The 22,325-nt window shown below is 41.4% G+C and overlaps 1 long non-coding RNA gene across 1 annotated transcript in view; it reads right to left on the bottom strand.

The window, feature by feature from the left end:
- Positions 1–11,696: 11,696 nt before the first annotated feature.
- Positions 11,697–22,325, bottom strand: part of LOC144588397 (uncharacterized) — an 89,832-nt gene continuing 79,203 nt past the window's right edge. The window contains exon 2 of the long non-coding RNA XR_013543941.1: positions 11,697–12,441. This is a non-coding gene — a long non-coding RNA (uncharacterized LOC144588397). The remainder of the gene's footprint in view (positions 12,442–22,325) is intronic.

Here is a 22,325-nt window from a genome sequence, read left to right as displayed (position 1 = left end):
TCCTCCCTTGCAGAGATGGCAGCAAAGAAAGGCAATCACACAAGACTCAAGGAAAGGAGACTGCTCACTTCCCCTGGGCAGCCCCCAGAGCACTCTGACAAGCCTCATCTGGCATGTATGACAAGGCTGTCTGGGAGCAACCGGGAAGGAAAGGAGGGCACCTTTTTCCTTCAGTAAAGTCCAGGTTCTAGGAAAACAAGATGCAAATGCTTCCCCATGAGCCTTGTCATCCTTGAGACCTGGAATCCAGAAGAACCACAACTCCTGTCAGGCACTTTCCATTACTGTGGAAGGCAGATATTTCAACTCTTCCTTTGCAGCCCTGTTCCATGTACGTTTCTGCAGAAGACAGGTCTTTCTTGAACAGCACTTGTTCTTAGGCAGGTGTGCACAGAACTGCAGCCTTAGGAATTTCAGGTCATTTTAAAGAGTTACTTATACAATGTAGAATTGTATTCTTATATGGAATGGCAAGTCCTTAAAGAAATGGGAGTGCCTGATCACCTTATCTACCTCCTGAGAAACCTATACGTGGGAGAGGAAGCAACAGTTAGAACTGGACATGGAACAACTGATTGGTTCAAAATTGGGAAAGGAGTACGACAAGGCTGTATATTGTCTCCCTGCTTATTCAACTTATATGCAGAATACATCATGCGAAAGGCTGGGCTGGAAGAATCCCAAGCCGGAATCAAGACTGCCGGAAGAAATATCAACAACCTCTGATATGCAGATGATACCACTCTGATGGCAGAAAGTGAGGAGGAATTAAAGAACCTCGTAATGAGGGTGAAAGAGGAGAGCGCAAAAAACGTTCTGAAGCTCAACATTAAAAAAGTAAGATCATGGCCATTGGTGCCATCACCTCCTGGCAAATAGAAGGGGAAGATATGGAGGTAGTGACAGATTTTACTCTCTTGGGCTCCATGATCACTGCAGATGGAGACAGCAGCCATGAAATTAAAAGACGCCTGCTTCTTGGGAGGAAAGCGATGGCAAACCTTGACAGCATCTTAAAGAGCAGAGACATAACCTTGCCAACAAAAGTATAAATAGTCAAAGCTATGGTTTTTCCTGTCGTGACGTATGGAAGTGAGAGCTGGACCATAAAGAAAGCAGACCGCCGAAGAATTAATGCCTTTGAATTGTGGTGCTGGAGGAGATGCTTGAGAGTCCCCTGGACTGCAAGGAGAACAAACCTATCCATTCTAAAGGAAATCAACCCTGAGTGCTCACTGGAAGGACAGATCCTGAAGCTGAGGCTCCAGTACTTTAGCCATCTCACGAGAAGAGAAGACTCCTTGGAAAAGACCTTGATGTTAGGAAAGTGTGATGGCAAGAGGAGAAGGGGACGACAGAGGATGAGATGGCTGGGCAGTGTCTGCGAAGCAACCAACATGAAATTGACACAACTACGGGAGGTAGTGGAGGATAGGAGGGCCTGGCGTGCTCTGGTTCATGGGGACATGAAGAGTCGGACACGACTAAACAACTAAATGAACGAGCAAAATGTATTTGCTAGAGCAAACCAACCCACTCCAAGAGCAGTCCTATCCATATCTTTTTGAGCCACTGTCAGGGCCTCCTCCTCCTCTTCCTCCTCTTCCTCCTCTTCCTCCTCTTCCTCTTCTTCTTTTGGTGAGACCAGAATCACTATGTTTTTGCCCATTTTCAGCATTTTTAAAGAATTTTTAAAAGGTTTTTAAGTATGTGTGATCACTGGAAACAAACCAAACTCTAGTCTTCCTCTAATTTCCCAATATTGTGAAGTGGCTTAATATGACAGACATTTTGAACCTAGGCAAATGATTTCTCATCTCTGTGGAGGGGCTAAGGAAGCTCTATTCAGGATGACTTAGCTAACCAGCTGATGAAGTAGATATGGTCTAGAGGGACGGGGTATAAACAAACAAACAAACAAACAAACAAACAAACAAACAAACAATGCTATATTATGACCAGATCATTATTAACATATTATGGTTCAATGTGTGAATCAGCTCTCAAGAGAAGTCTGGGTGTGACCTTTCAGAGATGCTTGTCCAGAAATACAGAAAGAGTGGAGGGTACATGTCTATGTTTTGTCAAAAGTAAGCCCAGTTGAGTTAAATGCAATTCACTCCCAGTTCAGTAGGTATAGCATTGCATCCCCCTCTTAAAAGAGATCCATCCACAGGAAATACTAGATTGTGGCCACACAGAGAACTGGGTAACTTGGAAGTCACTTAATAGTCTATGGACTGCAGTTGGTAGAACCAAAGGCAAACCAAGAAAATGTGGTTTTCACCCTGACACATTCCTATGTAAGAGTGGAGAAGAACAGGGAACTTCATAGTGCACTCTGTGACTCTTGGCATAGAAGACTTGAAGTTAACTGATCCAAATGCTCTTGATGTTGCCCATTACTGGGTAAAAATTATCTGAAATATTTATATATCCGCCCGTGCGGATATCTGTGCGGTTGGCAGAGATCCATCTCCACGGCCCAGTTGCAGGAAGCCCACAGACCGGCACTGGGTGACAAACTAGGATTTGGGGACCCCTGTTCTAGACAACTCCATATAGTGCTGCCCTCTACAGAGCCCAGCATTCCTCAAAGTGTTCAGAGGGAAAGAGACATTTGGATGGGCATGGATTCCAGCTGTCTTTTATGGAGATGTGGGGAAGAAGAAAGGGACTGAATAAAACCCAAGTAAACACTGTAACACCAGAAGTATGGAAAGCTTAGTTTTCATTTGAGGGTTGTTGCTGCTGCTGCAAATGTTGCCTGCATTTTTTTTCACTTTTCCTTGCATCATATTGTGAGATTTTATGTTTCCGTCACATTCACCTTGGTGAGCTTTTTAACATGCATTTTTGAAAAGTACACATTTATTAAAAACATACATTTTATTTTTGGTTTGTTTGTTTAATGCCGGTTCCCCCCTGTTCACTGAAGGGTGTCTGTATGTATTTGCAGTTATGAACATGTTGGCTTTTTGCATTTTAATATATGTACATTATCTTGCACGCAACATGGTGTGCCAGAAACACCCAGCAAGCCACACAAATGTGAGAATTCTTGAGGTGAGGTTCATTGCTTTTCACAGTCAACTTCGGAAGGTGTAAATATCTTACTTTGGCTTAGGCTGTCAAAACCAGCAAAGTTCTTCTCTACCCCTAGTCACTATTCATTCACATGGATATATGCAGAGAAGAAAATGGGAGTAGGTGTATCACATTTACGTGCTGGCAAATGTTCTGTTTCACTTTCATTGGTTACAAATACAATCTGTAGTGTAGTTAATGTTTTTACCTTTCACTTTGTCTCATCTATGGCCCTTGGATCATTAATTTTAACCACATCTACTTCCCCCTTAGCAGCAGAATGAAGCAGAGTTACATTTTTGTAATTCAGAATGTGTTCCACCCAAATGCCAGTATTTCAGTGTGCTGCTGCACTCACAGCACTGTACAATAACTAGTCATAGCTGGTGCTTTGTTTCATAACAAATTCATTGCTGGTCAAAGAAAATATCAAGCTGGCATGTCAGCCCTGTAATTACTGATACTGTAGTTTTAAATAAACCACAAACCTGCTGGTGCATCAGTGTTATTGTTTAAAATATTTGTGTGGTGAAGGGGAGGAAAAGCAATTGTATGGGTAATGATTATTGGGGAGAGGGGTTTGCCATTTTAAAGCCAGTGAGCATGGTAGAGCTTGCTTGGCTGCTTCTCTGAAAGGGTTAACATTTAATATGGCAATGGAATAACAATGAGGTTCTGAAAAAATCTCCTGACCTAATGCAAGATGTGACAAAAGCTCCAGTGCTCGGTGTTTGAACATCAGTACTCCTGTGGAAATGAGAGAGAGAGAGCAGGGGGAACAAACATGCTCACAGCTTGTTCATGACTACAAAGCAAGAAGATCAAACATCTCATCTATATTGGGATTTCCTCCTACACTTTTCCTCATTGGCTTTGAGCTGTTTGAGGTTTACGTAATAGCATTTACAAATTGTGATAAGGAAGTAGACATGCTGCAGGACTAAGCTTAGCTCATGATTTCCAAAAATCAGATTATTTGTTTTTAACTTTCTTCAGGTCACCTCACAAAACTGGACACTTCCCTTTACAAAGGATTTCAATTTTGTCATTTGCTGACCATGTGAATGTTATTTAGGAGGCTAAGTTAGGGTTGTGTTTAACGTAAGCGTGGAAAAAAGGTCAATTGAGCTTGCTTACCTCCTGTATACAGAAAAGTGCTTTTCAATAATGATGTACCTCACTGCTTCCCCTTGACTGTCAAATGCCCCGATGTACTTTCCTTCTGTGTCCCCCATATGTAAAAAGACCTAAAAATACAGTTTCCCATCATGAATTGTTTCTACCTATGTGCCATAAAGATGGAGACCAAAGACATACTAGGTTGTATCAAATTAATTTCTTCTCATTGCACAGTGTGGTGTAGTGGGATACTCAGTGTGGTGCAGTGGGTAGAGTGATGGACAAGAACTGGGTTCAAATCCTCACTTGGTCATGGAAACTTACTGGGAGAGAGGAACTGGTAAAACCGCGGTTTAAATATCTCAGTTACGTTGATAGCCCTATTGGGGTCATGATAAGGCTGTTCCCACTTGATGGCTCAGAACAACAACATGATACAGCATGAGAGATGAAGGTTTTCTTGCCCCACTGCAGCTCCTCTCCCTTGCATCGCCAAAATATGTTCCTGATGGTTGAGGGCTGTCCGCAATTTAAGGGGGCTATGGGACTGTAGGGTGAAGAAAGGTGGGGAAAGTCCCACTGAACAAGGAGAACATGTGTGCAACACTGGATTTTGTCCACACGTTTCATGTGTCACTGTTTCATATAACAGTCTTTTTAATTTCACAGCTGGCACACATAAGTAATAGAAGGCAAGCACTATCCCACTCACAGTAGAAAAATGTTGAGAGAGCAGTGAAAACATGTTTGAAATTTCAGAGAATGTGTATGTAAATATGGCAAGTTGATATGTTTGTTGACAAAAAAATTCAAAACACTGTGTGCATTTGTCATTTAAGTTAAATTTATAAAGCTAACATAGGGTGCAATCAGTTTATGCTTCGTCCTGCAGTTTATACCACTTTGGGAACTGTCGGGTTCACTCAATTTTCCATTGACCACATAACATATAGTCAATCACAAACCAACTGACCCTTAACCATGCCTACCCACACATTCCTGAGTCCCTAGCAGAGGTTACTGTTGTTGTTTTTGTTTGTTTGCTTTTTTTTTTGTATGAGTAGGATCACTATGGTTTGTCAAGGTCAAATGTATGACACTTAAGCAAAGTCCTCAGAGCACTATAAGATTATAGCGCTGTTTGGTAGTTTGAGTTTGTGGTAGTCTATCACAGCTGTCTCATGAGAAGAGAAGACTCCCTGGAAAACACACTGATGTGGGGAAGTGTGAAGGCAAGAGGAGAAGTGGATGACAGAGGACAAGATGGTTGGACAGTGTCACCAAAGCTACCAACATGAATTTGACCCAACTCTGGGAGGCAGTGGAAGACAGGAGGGCCTGGCGTGCTCTGGTCCATGAGGTCATGAAGAGTCGGACATGACTTAACAACTAAACAACAACAAAAATCATAGCTGACATTTTTCCTTCATGGGGTTAATTTCAGTGTGAGCTCAGACAACCATGTCAATCCTATCAATATTCATCTGGGTGTCAAAATACATGTTTTTTGGCATTTTTCAAATGCTCCATCTCTCTTCAGAGGAGGAGAATAAGTCATTGTTTCTCTCATGATGAAGGAAGCCTTTTTCTAGATACTATTGTCAAATTTATTCTACTTTTTCCAAGCATAAATTAATTCCAGGCAACATCAGTTTGCATATTTCTACCAGCTTTCTGCATCTAATTGCTTCTGTGTTCCATATGGAACACAGAACACACAATTTCCATATTTCCAAGTGGAAATATGATTTCTAGATAATTGAAGATATATTACATGGAAGTTACAAGCAACAGTTCAGCTCTCCAGAATGACACCCCATTGAAATCTGCCAAGAACCTGCTCCATACTAGTAGGTCCTGTTTCATGCCATTGCCTAGCTCTGATTGGTAATGGCCTTTCGGGATCTCCAACAGAGGTATTCTACCTCCTGTTTTCCTTTCAAATGGAATTTTTAGGGATGAACAGGCAAAATTAATGTGTTGTCTGCCACTTTGATGTAATCTGTACCTTATTTCTGCAATCATCTATTGTTCATTCCCAAGGAGAAGAACATAACAATCATTCTTGGCTGATCAACCTTCCTAAGCTTTCCAAGGTTTACTATCCAGTCAGGTATCATCTAGTCCCAGTTATGGCTGCTAATTTTCTATTACTGTAATTTTCTGAAAAAAATATCTGTTCATCTGGAAATTATACCTCCTGTGGTGGACCTTTGAGTAAGAGCAGAGCTTCTATCTTATGAGCAAACTGAATGCTCTGGCCAGCTACATTTGAAAAACTGCAGTTGCTGGAATACTAAAGTAACTATCCAAGTGGTATAGAATACTGTATTATGAAATTTCTTTTTTCAATAATATGAATATCTGTGTTTATTCCTGTGGGCATGACTTACCGATCCTAAGAGGTTATAATAACATAGTGATAGATTATCTGTGAATGTGCAGCCTTTTTTAAAAAAAAATTATGGGATGAAATGTAAGCAAAAAAAAAAAGAACTTATTTCTTCACTGCTGCTTTTGGAGACTTGTGAAGGGCGAGATTCATAACCATTCTACTCACAAGACAATAACTTTCTTGTCCTTGCTGCCTTTTTTCCTGTTGTGTTGTGGAATGCACATTTCTTTTAGGCATCCACTGCTGTTATTAAAGCACTAGATATCAGGAGCCAGAAGTTCAGCTGGCTCAGGCAAGTCAATCTTGGATGTCACCCCAAAGGGTCGGCAGTGGAGGGGGGCGAATCCCAACAGAGCAACACCTCGGAAAATAGCAAGGGTTTTATGATCTTCTAATGGACGGGGTTTCATAGTATGTGAGCCTGCTTGGCATTGGTGACAAACATTCAGAAAGTCAATTTCCTTTTAAATTGTACTCTTTCTCACCTTTATATCTTCATGCAGCAGCGGGCTCTCTGCCACTTGTCAAACAGCGGGACTGCTGGCAGCATTCACACTTTCCACTGAAAATGGTAGAGTTTTTGATACTGGATGGGGGGTAAATTTAAAATGCCTACATGTGGCTTATTACCACATGCTGATCACATAAATATTGTGATGGGTTTCTAAGGGAATATCAGGAAGCAGTCAATTTCTCTACTTACTGTTGCTTCTTGCTATTTTCCCCACCCCTTTTGCCATTTGGGAGGCACTGGAATGATGAGAGGCTTTATAACAATTGGTATTCTTTTGGGATACACCAGGGCACCATTCCATTTCTGAGGGGCCTGTTTCACTTATTAGCAGTCTGGAATGGTTAGCTGATGTTTTCTCAATGGGAGTGAAAGGATGGGTGTCATTTTTCCTTAAGGTTTCAAGTCCTGGAGCTTTCTGATTTCTTGAAGGTCAAACACGAAAAGAAGTGAAACGTTTCTTTTCCAGACTACAACTTCTGGGAGGCAGTAGAAGACAGGAGGGCCTGGCGTGCTCTGGTCCATGGGGTCACGAAGAGTCGGACACGACTAAACGACTAAACACACACACACAACTTCTGGAGTTACTTCTGTGAACTTAATTGTTTGAGCAGAACAAGAGTGGAACCAACTACCTTGGGAGGTAGTGAGCGCTCCGAAGCTGGAGGCATTCCAGAGGAAAAAAAATGGACAGCCATCTGTCAGATCTGCTTTGACTTCAATTCCTGCACTGAGCAGGGGATTGGCCTTATAGGCTCCTTCCAACTCCATTATTCTATGTTTCTATGAACTTCAGCTCTCAAAAACACTGGTCCAAAAAAAAGTAAAATTTCTCATTACAGACACATACGTCCACAACCTAAAAGGGTGCAAAGAAACAAATAGTTTAGAGGTTTCAGGCAGAGAGTGAGAGAGCAAGGCTGATAGAGGCCAAGAACTGACTGTCAAATTGTACATCACAATTAACCACCATTAAGAGAGGATTCCTCAAGGGCTAATGGTGTGCGATTGTCACAGCAGGAGATCTTCTTGCCTCACATCTTTTTAAATTAGTTTAGTTGGATTCTTAATTGTTTTTCAGGACACACAAAAGCATTCTTCATTTGCACGTCTTGATGTCTGAGAAACAAACATTGTCTTTGTCATGCCATTTGAACAGTAAACATGAATTCAGCTCAGAGGGTGGCATATATGTTCTATATAATTTGGCCATGAGAGTCAGCTGAATTTTGCAGCACAGAGCCACCCTCTGGAGATTTTCACGTGAGGGGGTAGATTTGCTGCCTCTTCAGAGTACATGCTACTGGTTGCGCTCTGCGTGTATATTCACAAATAAAACAAATAGTATGTAAATCACCAGCAATTTTTCATGTGAAGAAAACCACACTCTGATCACATTGTCCCTGAAACTTCTCATCACTTGTCGAAGAGGGGGGGAGGGGTATGCAATAATACATATTGATCTTCGATTAGGGTTTTTCTCCCTTTCATATATATTTATGCTCACATTTTGTAATTGTGTATCGTTCAGTTTGGTTTCCAAACTGGAACAGAACCTTTTGGAATATCACATTGATGGATATTTTTATTTTCCAGTATTAAAAAGAGCACTAGGCCTGTATCATTTCCCACAGATTTTGGTTACTTCATGTATCTTCATTTAGCTTTGAATGACCAGGGCTCCTCTTAATTAGTTATAGGGACTCTAATACGGCTTTCTGGGTAAATGAGATATTTAAGGAGTAGTTTTACCACTTTCACTCTCCCAGTGAGTTTCCATGTGAGGATTCAAAACCTGATCTTAAGAGTCCTATTCCTCACTTCAGGCTGGGTACCTAGGGCTCATCTATGTAGGGATTAAATATGAGAACTGACATTGTACATAAATTGTATCAGAATTCTTTTTTTTTCCTATGTGTGACAATGATGATACCAGTCTTGATTTAATTTTAATTTTATTCTATTTATACCCACATCAATGTTCTTTTGCTGTATTTTACTGCTGAACTACAGCACGAGAATAACTGGTGTAAATTATAGATACAATTACAGCACAACTGGGTTGTTATTGTTTCTGTGCCCTGTTTGTAACACAAGAGGGATGAAAATGAACTAAAAACACCTTCATATGGCACGTGGTATTCTGCCATTAATTTTGGAAATACTCTGAATTCAGAAGGAATTACGGAACACAGGACAAAGGTACCTCCTCAAGACCATAAAGAAATGAAAAGAAGGCAGACCTTTCATCCTGTATTCTACACTGCTGGATTCTGCGATTGCACAAAGGTTGCTTTATGGAATGCTAGATACAGGGAGCTCTTTGTGATAGCTCATAGGAACTAGTCTATCATGAAGTAAAAGCAGCTGGGAGCTCACAGAATTTCCCCGAAGTACCAAAGAGTGGATTTTTCATGAGGAGTAATGAGTACAGAAATAATGATCTCCTTATGGTTTGCTTATGAGTTTCTCCTTTCTGATGCTCAAATACCAGCTGTTCCCAGCTGTTCCCATCAGCCCCAGCCCCGATTCAGAGTCCTGAAGAATCTTACAGTGTTCTTATAGAAAAGTGTCTTTCAGATGAACACCATTTCAAGTGTAAGTGAGGTCAGGAGGGTAAACAGTATATTTAGATATGTTATAGATTGTCTGACAGTCACATCCTTATATTAAGGATGAGCCAAAACGATCATATCCTGCACATGGAATCTCAGCAGCTGAAGCTATTGTTAGTAGAAGTTACAATTCTGTCTTACAAACTTATCTAACTGCCAACCAATATCATGGAAGGAACTAATTATAATGAACTCCGTCTTAGTAATTAAGATATAATTATAATATACTGCAACTGCAGATTAAAAAGAAATAACCTCAGTCGTTTTGCAGCAGAATTGTAATCTTTTACTTCTGTAATTATGAGAATGTGGCCATTAAATGGTGGAGGAGGAATATTATATGGTTCAAAGTCTATCTCATGATACTGTCTCATATTGTATCTCATGTTGTATTGCTGGTGTCAAGGACATGATTAAATTACCAGGACTAGAGGATGTTTTATCACAGGCAAGTAGCTTATGGCATTATGTTGTTGTCTTTTTAAACAACTATTTTAGTTACTTTATAGAAATGTGAAAGTAAAGAATTATTTTTCTTTAAGTTGTAGCTATAACAATAACAATTCGTTAGTTCGTTTAGTCGTTTAGTCGTGTCCGACTCTTCGTGACCCCATGGACCAGAGCACGCAAGGCCCACCTATCTTCCACTGCCTCCCAGAGTTGTGTCAATTTCATGTTGGTTGCTTCGCAGACACTGTCCAGCCATCTCATCCTCGGTCGTCCCCTTCTCCTCTTGCCATCACACTTTCCCAACATCAGGGTCTTTTCCAGGGAGTCTTTTCTTCTCATTAGATGGCCAAAGTACTGGAGCCTCAGCTTCAGGATCTGTCCTTCCAGTGAGCACTCAGGGTTGATTTCCTTTAGAATGGATAGGTTTTTTCTCCTTGCAGTCCAGGGGATTCTCAAGAGCCTCCTCCAGCACCACAATTCAAAGGCATCAATTCTTCGGCGGTCTGTTTTCTTTATGGTCCAGCTCTCACTTCCATACATCACTACAGGAAAAACCATAGCTTTGACTATACAGACTTTTGTTGGCAAGGTGATGTCTCTGCTTTTTAAGATGCTGTCAAGATCTCTCATTGCTTTCCTCCCAAGAAGCAGGTGTCTTTTAATTTCGTGGCTGCTGTCTCCATCTGCAGTGATCATGGAGCCCAGGAAAATAAAATCTCTCACTGCCTCCATGTCTTCCCCCTCTATTTCCCAGGAGGTGATGGGACCAGTGGCCATGATCTTAGGTTGTTTTTTTTTTTTTTTTTTTTTTGATGTTGAGTTTCAGGCCGTTTTTTGCGCTCTCCTCTTTCACTCTCATTACAAGGTTCTTTAATTCCTCCTCACTTTCTGCCATCAGAGTGGTATCATCTGCATATCAGAGGTTGTTGATATTTCTTCCGGCAGTCTTAATTCCAGCTTGGGATTCCTCCAGTCCAGCCTTCTGCATGATGTATTCTGCATATAAGTTAAATAAACTGGGGGACAATATACAGCCTTGTCGTACTCCTTTCCCAATTTTGAACCAATCCGTTGTTCCATGTCCAGTTCTAACTGTTGCTTCCTGTCCCACATATAGATTTCTCAGGAGGTAGATAAGGTGGTCAGGCACTCCCATTTCTTTAAGAACTTGCCATAGTTTGCTGTGGTCCACACAGTCAAAGGCTTTTGCATAGTCAATGAAGCAGAAGTAGATATCTTTCTGGAACTCTCTGGCTTTCTCTATAATCCAGCGCAAGTTAGCAATTTGGTCTCAAGTTCCTCTGCCTCTTCGGAATCCAGCTTGTACTTCTGGGAGTTCTTGGTCCATATACTGCTGAAGCCTACCTTGCAGGATTTTGAGCATAACCTTGCTAGCGTGTGAAATGAGTGCAATAGGGGCTTGCAAATATATCCACAATTGTGTATGTTTTTTTTTGGGGGGGGGACTTCTGACAAATATTTATTTATGTATTTATGTATTTATGTATTTATGTATTTATATTTATTTATTTATTTATTTAACTTATATGCCACCCACTCTACCCGAAGGTCTCTGGGTGGCTTATAAAAATTAAAATACAATAACAAGATAAAACAATTGAAATTGATACTCTAGAAATTGACATCAGGACCCACAGTTGATGGACCCTATCTATGATCCAGATAGAGTGATACACTTGTAATGGATGATCAGTGCAGTACAGGCTACGGAGAAATGATTCTTCCTCACTCCTCCTGTATCCTTGCCAAACTTTCAGGAAATAAGCAATACTTCAGCTGGTCTTTTGACACCTTCTTCTCTGTTGTTTTTACTGCACTTTTAACCAAAAAAAAAAAAAAAATGTTTTTAATAGGGTTTTTAACGAGCTTTTTAAAATGGGGGTTGCCTTGGGCTCTCATGAGAAATGTTGAGACATAATTCAAGTACATTACCCCCACTGCCATCATTATCATAATCTCCAACAGTGTTTTGTATCTTTTAGTAATCCCGAAATGAAGTCCTATGTAGGAGGTTGATATTTCCCCATAGTGATAAATGAATAAAAGAACTGGGAACTGAAGAAAGGAAAAAGGGAGAGAATGGGACAGAAGGAGGATGCAAAGGCTTTACTGAACTGCACCATCGTTATGTACAAACTTAGTCTTATGTAATCAGGATTTAAAGACTGGGGTCAGGGCGGAATACCTCTTTATAGCTTTTCATTTGTTTGGTCTTCACAGTCCCTTTCCAATTCCTTCATTCTCTATAAAAGGTAAAGAGTTACTTTCAAAAAGGAAGTACGAAGTTCTAGTACCAAGTGTCACCCCCTAATAAATCAGAATTTTAAAAGTAACTGGGCTTTTTCAGCTCCCTCTTTGCAATGTTTGTCTCACTGCTGTGTACTTGTTGAGACAGGTGGCTAGATCCGCATGACGTTAGTTGCACTCAAATCCCATTTTATTGCTTTCGAAAATATTGCCCTTGGGTATCACTGCTGGCCAATATGGCAGATACACTCTTACTGTTTAGGCCATTATCCTATTAATAATATTATCTGCATTGTCACTTCCAGCTTATGGTGACCCTAGTTATTAATAGCGTCCCCAAAAGTCCTATTTTCAACAGCTTTACTCAGCTCTTGCAAACGTAAAGTGGTTCTGAAGTTCATTGATTCCCTATTTATCATTTTGATATACAGTATATATATTTTCTAATGCAGTGCAGATACCTGGGGCAAGAACCAGGGGCACCAGGTTACCCCTGCCCTGTCCCTCAATGAGAGAGTCCCATAGACAGCCTGTCCCGCTAAACCTGGAGTGCCCTCCCCAGCTGCCAGCTCTCCAAGCCTCATGACTTAGGCAGTGGTCAGGGCCAGCCCCATATGCACCCTTCCAACCTGGCAAGCGGATCTTGGGATCCAAGTTGTCATAATGTGGGGTGCGAAAGCACCTCTTGCACCCCTTGGGAACTCAACAATACTCACTTCCCAGTCTTCACTACCTGCCAGTGGGACCTATTTAACTCAGTATCACTCTTGATCAGCCTTTATATGCCTCATGAGCAATCAGTGTGGGATAGGCAAAAAATTCCTCCCCATTTTTTATTCAATGTGCCAATCGGGTGAGAAGGACCCAAAATTCCTATATGGCCCTGAAACAAGTAGCTATTACTTACACTGGATCACAGGTAGGGAGCGCAGGTTACTCAGCAGCAAAAGATGGTTGGCTGGGGGCAGGATCATCTTATAAAGGCACCCTGCGTAGGCCAGGGTGAGGCCATTTTCAACCGTCTTATGGACTCATTCAGCGACGCCTCCCCCTTACATCCCTATGTCTCAGGGAGGCTGTCCAAAGACCACCAAATCAACGACGCGGGGATCCACCTGGCTCAACTCTGCCTACTCCGAGGCCTCATCTGGCTAAACGGCCTTACAGAGGCTGATTGCGAGGGTGAGTTCACGTTCATCTCCCCACGCGGATCCAGTACAATAGATTACATTCTGATCCCGATCTCCTTGCTCCCGCGTGTGACTGAGTTCCGGGTGGGTGAGCCTCTAGCCAGTGATCATCTCCCCCTATGCTGTAGTCTTGCTCCCAACACAGACTCGACACCCTTGACCAACCTGGCCCCTGAGGAGCCCTTAGTGACCCTGCCCAGAATCAAATGGAATTATAGAACCAAACAATACTTTGAAAAAATAATCAATCTAGAGATGACACCGCAAGGCTCCCTCAACTGGCTATCTTCACCAAAGCCCGAAGACCTCATCCAAGGATACGAGAACTTAATAGACTTCATAGCAGCTAGCCTTGGGCGGCCCCCCCAACAACTTCAGAAAAGACAGACCCTGCCCACACGTCCGAGATTAGACAAGGACTGCATCGCCCTGAAGCAGGACATGAGGAGGATCTACAACAACTACAGATCCTCTAAGGCCCTTAAGCTCCCCTCCCAGTACTTTGAGCTGAAAACCCACCTCAGGTCAGCCCTAAAGAAACTTCAGCTCCGCTCTGCAATGGTCCGATGGTCCTATCTAGCTGAGGCGATCAATTCAGGCAACAACAAAAAATTCTGGGATGTGGTTTCCGGTTCCTTCATCTTTAAGAAGACCGCACAGGACCTCCCTCATATACCAGCCGAGACGTGGGAACATCACTTTCTGGCCACTTTTCATGACAGCTGCAAGCCCACAGTGCCAACTGATTCGCCTCCACCCTGCGATCTCCCAAATAACAAAACTAGCCAAATAACAAAACTCATAGGCCAACTCAGAACTGGAAAGGCCCCAGGCCCCGACGCCCTCCCTTCGGAACTGCTCCAGGCATACACAGAGTGGTGGGCGCCGGTGCTCGCTGCTTTATTCACGGCCGTCAATGAATCCGGTTTGATGCCTAGGACGTGGACACAGGCTATAGTAATCCCGATTTACAAGAAGGGCGACAAGAAATCCCCAACCAACTACAGACCTATAAGCCTGCTCGACATTATTGGGAAGATGTACGCCAGTCACCTACTACACCAACTCCAAGATTGGCTTCTAGATCAAGACATCCTGGGACCCGAACAAGCGGGCTTCAAGGCGGGAAAGTCCACACTAGATCACTGCCTGATCTTATCTCACATGATCTCTAAATACGCCTCACAATCCAACACCCGTCTCTATGCAGCCTTTTTAGACCTAAAAGGGGCCTTTGATTCTATCAACAGAGACATCTTATGGCTAAAGCTGGCTAGGCTGGGCATCGATAGGAGACTTCTATTCTTAATTCAAAGATTGCATGCAGGCTCCACATGCCGTATAAAAATTTCGTCGAAGGGGGCTCTTTCCAATCCCATTCTCGCCAACAGAGGAGTGAAGCAAGGCTGCGTCCTGACTCCTACCCTGTTCAATTTATTTATTAATGACCTCGCCCCACTTCTACGCAATACCATCGGACACAGTCCCAAACTAGGTCATTTACAGATACCAATCCTACTCTACGCGGACGACATGGTCCTCCTTTCCCGTACAAGGGTCGGTCTAAAGCGGCTAATTACCTGCTGTCTTGACTATCTATCACATAACAACCTGCAACTAAACTTCGAGAAAACCAAAATCATAGTCTTCGGCAAAGCTTGGAAATCCTTCCCATGGTCCTTCCACGGGAATTCCATCCAGCAGGTCAGAGAGTTCAAGTATCTGGGTGTCTTCTTCCACTACCGACACTCCTGGACAACTCACCAACGGGCAGCAACTAAGTCTGCCAAGCTCTCAGCACAAGCCATCCTACGCTTCCATCACACCTGGGGCCACGGCTACATCCCTGCAGCCCTGCAGATCTTCAACGCGAAAACAGTCTCACAGCTCTTATACGGCGTCCCCATCTGGATGTCTTCACTACACAGCTCCGTGGAGAGAGTCCAATCTGTATTTCTATACAAAATCCTAGGCCTCCCCCATTGCGTTCCATATGCTGCCCTATGTCTTGAAGGCGGTCAACAGAGAATTGAAACTAGGGCCTGGCTTAGATTCTTAAAATACTGGGTCAAAATTTGCTTTTTTTCTTCCAAGGACATCCTACTCCAAGCTCTGCTTGCTGACAGTCTGTTACCCAAAGGCCTGGCCCTATTTCTCAAAAAAATTAAGACCCTAGGGCTGTCACCAGACTCAATGGGTTCAATTCCACCCCCCAGCGTCTTCCAAACCATCAAAAACAGGGTCTTGGACATAGAAGGGCAAACGCTGTTTAGCGCGGCCCTGAAAGTCTGCTCCCCGCTGCACTTTCAGCTACCCCTTACCCTCGGACGCAGACCCAGTTACCTACATCATCTAGAACAGCCACAAGACCGCTGGGCATTCACCCTCGCTAGATGTAACATAGTACCATCAAGTCTAGTGCAGGGTAGGTACAAGGGCTTACCAACAGAACTGAGAGTTTGCCCATGTGGCCAGGGAAAGACTGAATCCCTGCAACACATGCTATTTTACTGTACACTGTACAAGGACATCCGTCTGTCACATCTGACGGCTTTTCTCCTCTCTCATTCCGGATGGGCAGACCTGAGGAAAATACAATACCTTCTATGTGACCTTAGTAAGGAAGTCACTCTATCCACTGCTAGATACGTCCAGGCCATTATTCAGAGACGCCGCCACATGCTTCCCCAAAACGAGGGGCTCCAATTACGATTTCCTGGCACCTCCTCTTGCCTGTAATGAATCTTTCCCCAGTATTTTATTGTGTTTTTATGTTATTTATGCAGCATGCCAATAAAGGTTTCTGTTTCTGTTTCATAAAGGCACCCTGCTCCAAGCCTGAGCCCTGGCTTTTGGGTAATGCTGATAGGTGTCCCTAGCTGTCTGTCTTCCTCTGGGACTTTCCACTGGTTCAGGAAGGTATGTCAGTGGAGCCAATCCTTCTGATGTAGGAAGGGTTTAATTGTATCCTGGCTAATTATATTTGTCTGGTCTGGCTAATTAGACCAAACAAATGAAAGGCTATCAAGAATGCTTGTAGCATTCAGATGTTTTTTTAAATAATGAAAAAGAAGTGGGAAATTAATACTTAGTTTAACTATACTTGGGGTCTTGCAACTATAACTACAGTCAATTTCTTTTTAATTATAACTTACATAGTTCTCAATAATTTGTCTCATTGATTTCATAAGACTGACTTTGAATACCTTGGTCTGTATGAAACCATAATAATACCAACAGAAGACAGAGATCATCCAGGTTTGTCTCACATGATGAAACACATTGGCCAGAATCCTTCTGGTGCTCATGAAAGGTTTGTGTAACTTGCCACAGCTAATTGTGGGCAATTGAAAAGATGCTGCAGTGCCTCTTGGTTGCACAATCAGGCATGTGCCCATCCATGCAACTGAAATACATCCTAGCACCTCATCAATTTGCTGAAATTAGCTATGGCAGGTTATGCAAATCACATCCAAAAACCAATAGGATTTTGGCCACTGGGAACATACTAAAAAATTTTCAATTGTTATCCTTAGATGGGAATTTCACATTTCTCTCTGCCTCTTACCTTCCTTTTCAACCTGGAAATTCCACCCAGAAGCCAAGTTATTTATTTTCAGAAACTGATTGCTGAATTAGATCTATGTTTCTTGTTTTAATCTAGCAAGTCATTGCTGATGCTGAGTGGAAATACAGTAAATTGATCATTTTGCTTAGCCCCAATTTTCTTTCTTGTTTTCCAACCCACAATGATATTTCAATGTAAAAAGTCTTGCATTTTAAATGGTAATAACTTCCTGAAGAAAACACTTTTCTTAGGGCTCAAGAATAAGATCTCTGTTTGATTTTATAATTGTTTTTTAATTATTTTCCAGTTTTTAGAATAACAGATTCCAGTAGTTAATAAAAATTCAGGCTGTGGTCTTGCTGCAGAAAAATACTCAATTAGTAACTGATTCAGCTTGGTTTGGGCCAATTTGCATGGGATTCCAATCAAAGCAGAATGGCCAGATTCAGTTCCTGGGAAAAGTATAGTGAATTGATGGATTGATCCACATCAGATCACAAATTGAATCAGGTAGGGCACAAAAAGCTTCAGTGCCCCCTCCCTTCAAAGCAAAATTTAAAGGTGCTTGATATGCAAACCATGAAGTTCTCTGTCTGAAATTCTGCAGGCTTAGTCAACTTCGTAGAAGCCATCATGCTGCCAAATTTCATGTACACCAGTCCCAAACCAAACATGGTATAGGAGTTTGGTTTCCCAATCCAAGTCAATGGAAGGTTTCTGAAGTGAATTTACAAAGTTCATGAGGCAGAAATTAAATCAGACAAAGCACAGTAGGATCAAAGCACAGAGTAGGATCTTACAGCCCAAATCACTCTCTAAAGCAAAATGGGGGACCTATGCACAATCTTTATTAAAAAAAAAAAACCAGCAATACCTTTGGAAACATTACGCTTAGGTTGTATCAGCATTTCATTATGAATATTTTTATTTGTCTTATTTATAGGCTCCCTTTCTCCTGATAAGGCAGCTCACAGTGTTAAAAAAAGTAGAATTAAAACACAATAAATTACAGTGGTGCCTCGACTTACAACCATCTTGACTTGCAACCAATTTGAGTTACAATCACCTCCGGTTGCAACATATTGCTTTGACTTACAACCAGCACTTTGAGATACAACCGGAAAGAAGGCCTCTTTTTCCCATTATTCCCTCCCTCCTTTCCTGTCTTTTTTTAAACCTTAGAGGTCATCTTAGGTTAAAAAAAGAATCTCCCTCTAGTGGACGGATTAACCACTTTTGGAACTAAGTTTCAATTTATTCCTATGGGAAATGGTGTTTTGAGTTATGACCAACTTACGTTACAACCATCATCCAGAATAAATTATGTCTGCAACTCAAGGTACCACACTGTATACATTAAAAAACAATTTTAATAGTAATTAAAATACACCGACTGATTTAAAACTTTAAAATTCCATCTTAAAAAACCTCAAGCTGTGGTCACACAAGAGAAATGCTCCCTTTCTTTCTTGCATCTTCTGCTTTCTGTATAGTTATGCATTGTGGTCACATAGCATATATCATGTGATAGTGGTTCGTATGTTTTTAATCATTCTGCTTTTTTTGAGGGGTGAATTAGGTATGGTAAGTTTGTCTACACCCCTCAAGTGGGACTGGCACACACACCCAGTTCCCCTGTTTGTTCTTCCACACAACCCAGGTTCACTTTCAGGTATGACCTTTACTTTTCAACCCTTTCCGCTGCCACCAGAAGATTTATTCCTCACTCTATTAAATATGACTCCTAAATCAGTATTATTCAATAAAACAATGTTTATTTAAGTGTTTATAAGTAAATCATATAAAGTAAATCATGGATGGTCTTACTTTATTCATTCAATATGTTGTGCTTTGGTAATATTTATATTTGTTCATGTATAATCATGTTAATCAATTTTATTTATTTATTTAACTTTATTTATTCATTTCATATCTTATTCTCTATCTCTCTATTCTTCTCTAACACAATACTGGTCCTAACTGCCTAAAATGCTTCTAATATCCTTAATTGAAGTCCCTAACTCTAACTCATATCCCTTACTCATCCCTAACTGATCTTTAACTGTCTTCCATTCTTCTTATATTTCCTTAGTTCCGCCTCTTCTGTTTAACTATTGGTTTCTGAATCAGAGTTCCATTGTGATGGACAGGAGTGGTTACTGACCTGTCCATCACAGGGACATACCCCTTTCCTTTTCTTGTGCCTTTCTCTGCCGCCTTCCTTAAAAATATATATAATAAAAAATTGTGTGGGCACATCGCTATGTCAGCAAAACACCCATGTTGGTCATGTACTGATTTGGGGCATTTCTTCCTCTTTCTGTGCTCTGTTATTCTCTATGGAGGAGAACTCATAGCACATTACAGTGGTGGTCAAAAGACAGTAGGTAAATGGATGTTCCATATTTGACAGAAGTCTATGAACACTCCAATATTCCCATTTGAAAATTAATTGAAAAAAATTAAGGGACTCAAACCACATCTGGTGAAGGAGGTGGGAACACACACCAGATGAACAGGAAATGAATCAGTTTTGAAGTACATACTCAATGAGAAATTGGTTGTACTGTGTGCTGAAATCTGGAACAAATCAAGGAACAGCATCCCAGTGGGCTGGATTTGATGTGGAAATAGGATGGAAGGAAACAAAAGAATTGACAAGATCCTTGCATTATCTGAACACCCCCCCCCCAAAAAAAAAGGTTAAAATTCACAAGGAGTAACTCAGAAACATTTTGCTGGTGTGACAATAGCCTCAATTATGATTTGCAATGTCATGGAAATAAGTTAAGTTTGAGTATAATGGAAGGAAACTACATTGAGATCAATGTGACTTACTGCAAGGGAAATGTCAGATTGTAGCGTGTAACAAGAAAAAAAAAAGCTTATGGCAGTTTGCAGGCAAACAGTTTCATTGCCATAAGATTTCATACACCATGTCTGAAGTATGAAATCACCACCCAAGTGGGTTGGTATTTAGTATTGCTGATCCCCCCACCACTTTACATTCATTCCACATGGGCATCACAAAGGAGAATGATAAGCCTTTCAGTAGGGTTTCCAATCAGTCCTTTAAAACTGAGGGGTAAAATGCTATAAGCAAAAGCAAGATCACAATAATGCTTGTTCCCAGGGGCATGTCTGCCCTGATAGAGCTTGGAGTGGCAACCCCATTTAAAAAGGAAGTAATCAAAAGCAAGTGTGGAAAAAATAACTTTTGGACTACTTTGTACAATGCAAGAAGTGCCACCCAACACATACATCTTTCTTCTGTGAATGTTTTGTTCCTTCTTCCTGCTGAATGCTCCAGAAAAAAAGATGAATTGAATGTTTCATCCCAGCCCTGTTGTGTTGTCTGCGTGGAGGCAGAGAAGGAAGAGAAGGAGAACAAGATGAAGGGGAGACAGAGGAAGCAGTGAAACTGCTGTTCCCAACATCTGTTGAGACTGAATGGTGCAGTGTCAAATCTACTAATGTACACCTGTTCTCTTGGAAACATAGAATCAATAAATTGTAGAGTTCTAGGCTAGAGCAAGAAAGCCATGACAAGCATCCTTGAAAAACAGCCATCTAACTTCTGATTAAAAACCTCAAACCTTCAAGACAGTCTGTTTTGTGGTTGAATGGCTCTTACTGTTAGGCGATTCTTAATGTTTAGAAGAAATCTACTCTCTCATAGTCTGAATCCACCAGTTTTAAGTCTTGCCCTCCGGACCTATAGGAAAGAAGCTAGCTCCATCTTCCATGTGGCAACCCTTCAAGAATTAGATGATGGCTTTCATATTGTCTTTCAGTCTTTTTTCTCTCAAGGTAAACAGAACCAGTTTCCTCAAGGTTTTTTTTTCATAAGACTTGGCGTTCAGACCTTTTTCTGTGTCACTTGCAATTATTTTAGTTCTATGGAGAAAACAGATTCACCACCTCCAGGTTTGCCATATTTTTTCCACCTTTTCTTTTCTTTTCTTTTCTTTTTTTGGCAGAGGAAAAGGGGGAGCTTTGACTGTAGCGTATCCTACACTTTTCTTAAATCACACTGTCTCCCTCGCTCCAGCTGCTTACCGTTTGCTGGCGTTCTGGAGATGGAACAGAAATTGCAGCAGAAGCTTATTCACCTAATGGTGGAGAGATCAACTATTTCCTATGACCCTTGGGGCACAGGATTGCAGTCTAAAGTATAGGACTGCAGTCTAAAATCAATAGCAATATTAAAATAGATTAACAAATCAATAAGCTGTCAGTCATTGATACTGTATTGTCTGCACACTAGATGTCACTGCTAGTTTTTCCTTTGACAGGAATCGGCCAAATGAATCAGTAAGTGCTGCTCTCAAGATATGCTCAGAACACGTATTGGAAAACAATTGTGATACTGTATGTCCTTGTCCTACTCCTCTCTGTTATTTCTGTGCTTTTTGTCATCTGATCTCCAAAATTATTAATAAACCTCAATAAGCCATTGCAACTTCTGCAGGTTTGCTTCCATATACAGAAAAAAAACCCAGTAAAATACTAACCTGTATTTTTTTTTACTCTTGACATTAAGAGAATTATTGCTATTTATCAGCAGCAGGCATTTTTTTAAATGTGCCTCCTACCTCTTTGATCTTTTCATTCACATAAAAGGAGTTGTGTGTCTTCTGTACAGTTTCTGTTTCTTTCTTAACAAAAGACGCGCGATGGAGACCAAGTTGCAGGACTTGTCAAATTGGACTTGACCTGTGGGGTTTTTTTTAATGGCTTGGAATCAACTTGCAACTCAGAAGCAACCACCCCATCCCCTTTTTGGGGGGGGGGGGAGAGTCTGTTTTTAATAGGAACTTGGAGCTTTGGACTCAAGACTTGGTACCAAAGGCTCAAGATTCAGACTTGGGACTCAGACCCAAATACTTGCCAACATCCCTGAAAAGTGAATGTGTACAGTTGGATCATGCAGTTGTTCAAGTTCTGTAATTCTTCCCTTTTTGCTTTTCTACATTTTCTTTCACTTGAAGTATGTTGCAGCAGCAACAACGGGATTATAATCTCAATTTATGGCAGCTCTGTGATAGTTTTCACTGATTCAATATTGTTTCCCCACCTCTGATTGACTGGGTGTAATTTACTGTATTTATTTTCTTCTAAT

The sequence above is a fragment of the Pogona vitticeps genome, chromosome 3 (assembly GCF_051106095.1).
Source record: "Pogona vitticeps strain Pit_001003342236 chromosome 3, PviZW2.1, whole genome shotgun sequence".
NCBI lineage: Eukaryota > Metazoa > Chordata > Lepidosauria > Squamata > Agamidae > Pogona > Pogona vitticeps.
Note: the sequence above shows the minus strand (reverse complement) of the source record. Positions and strands in the feature narration are given on the sequence as shown.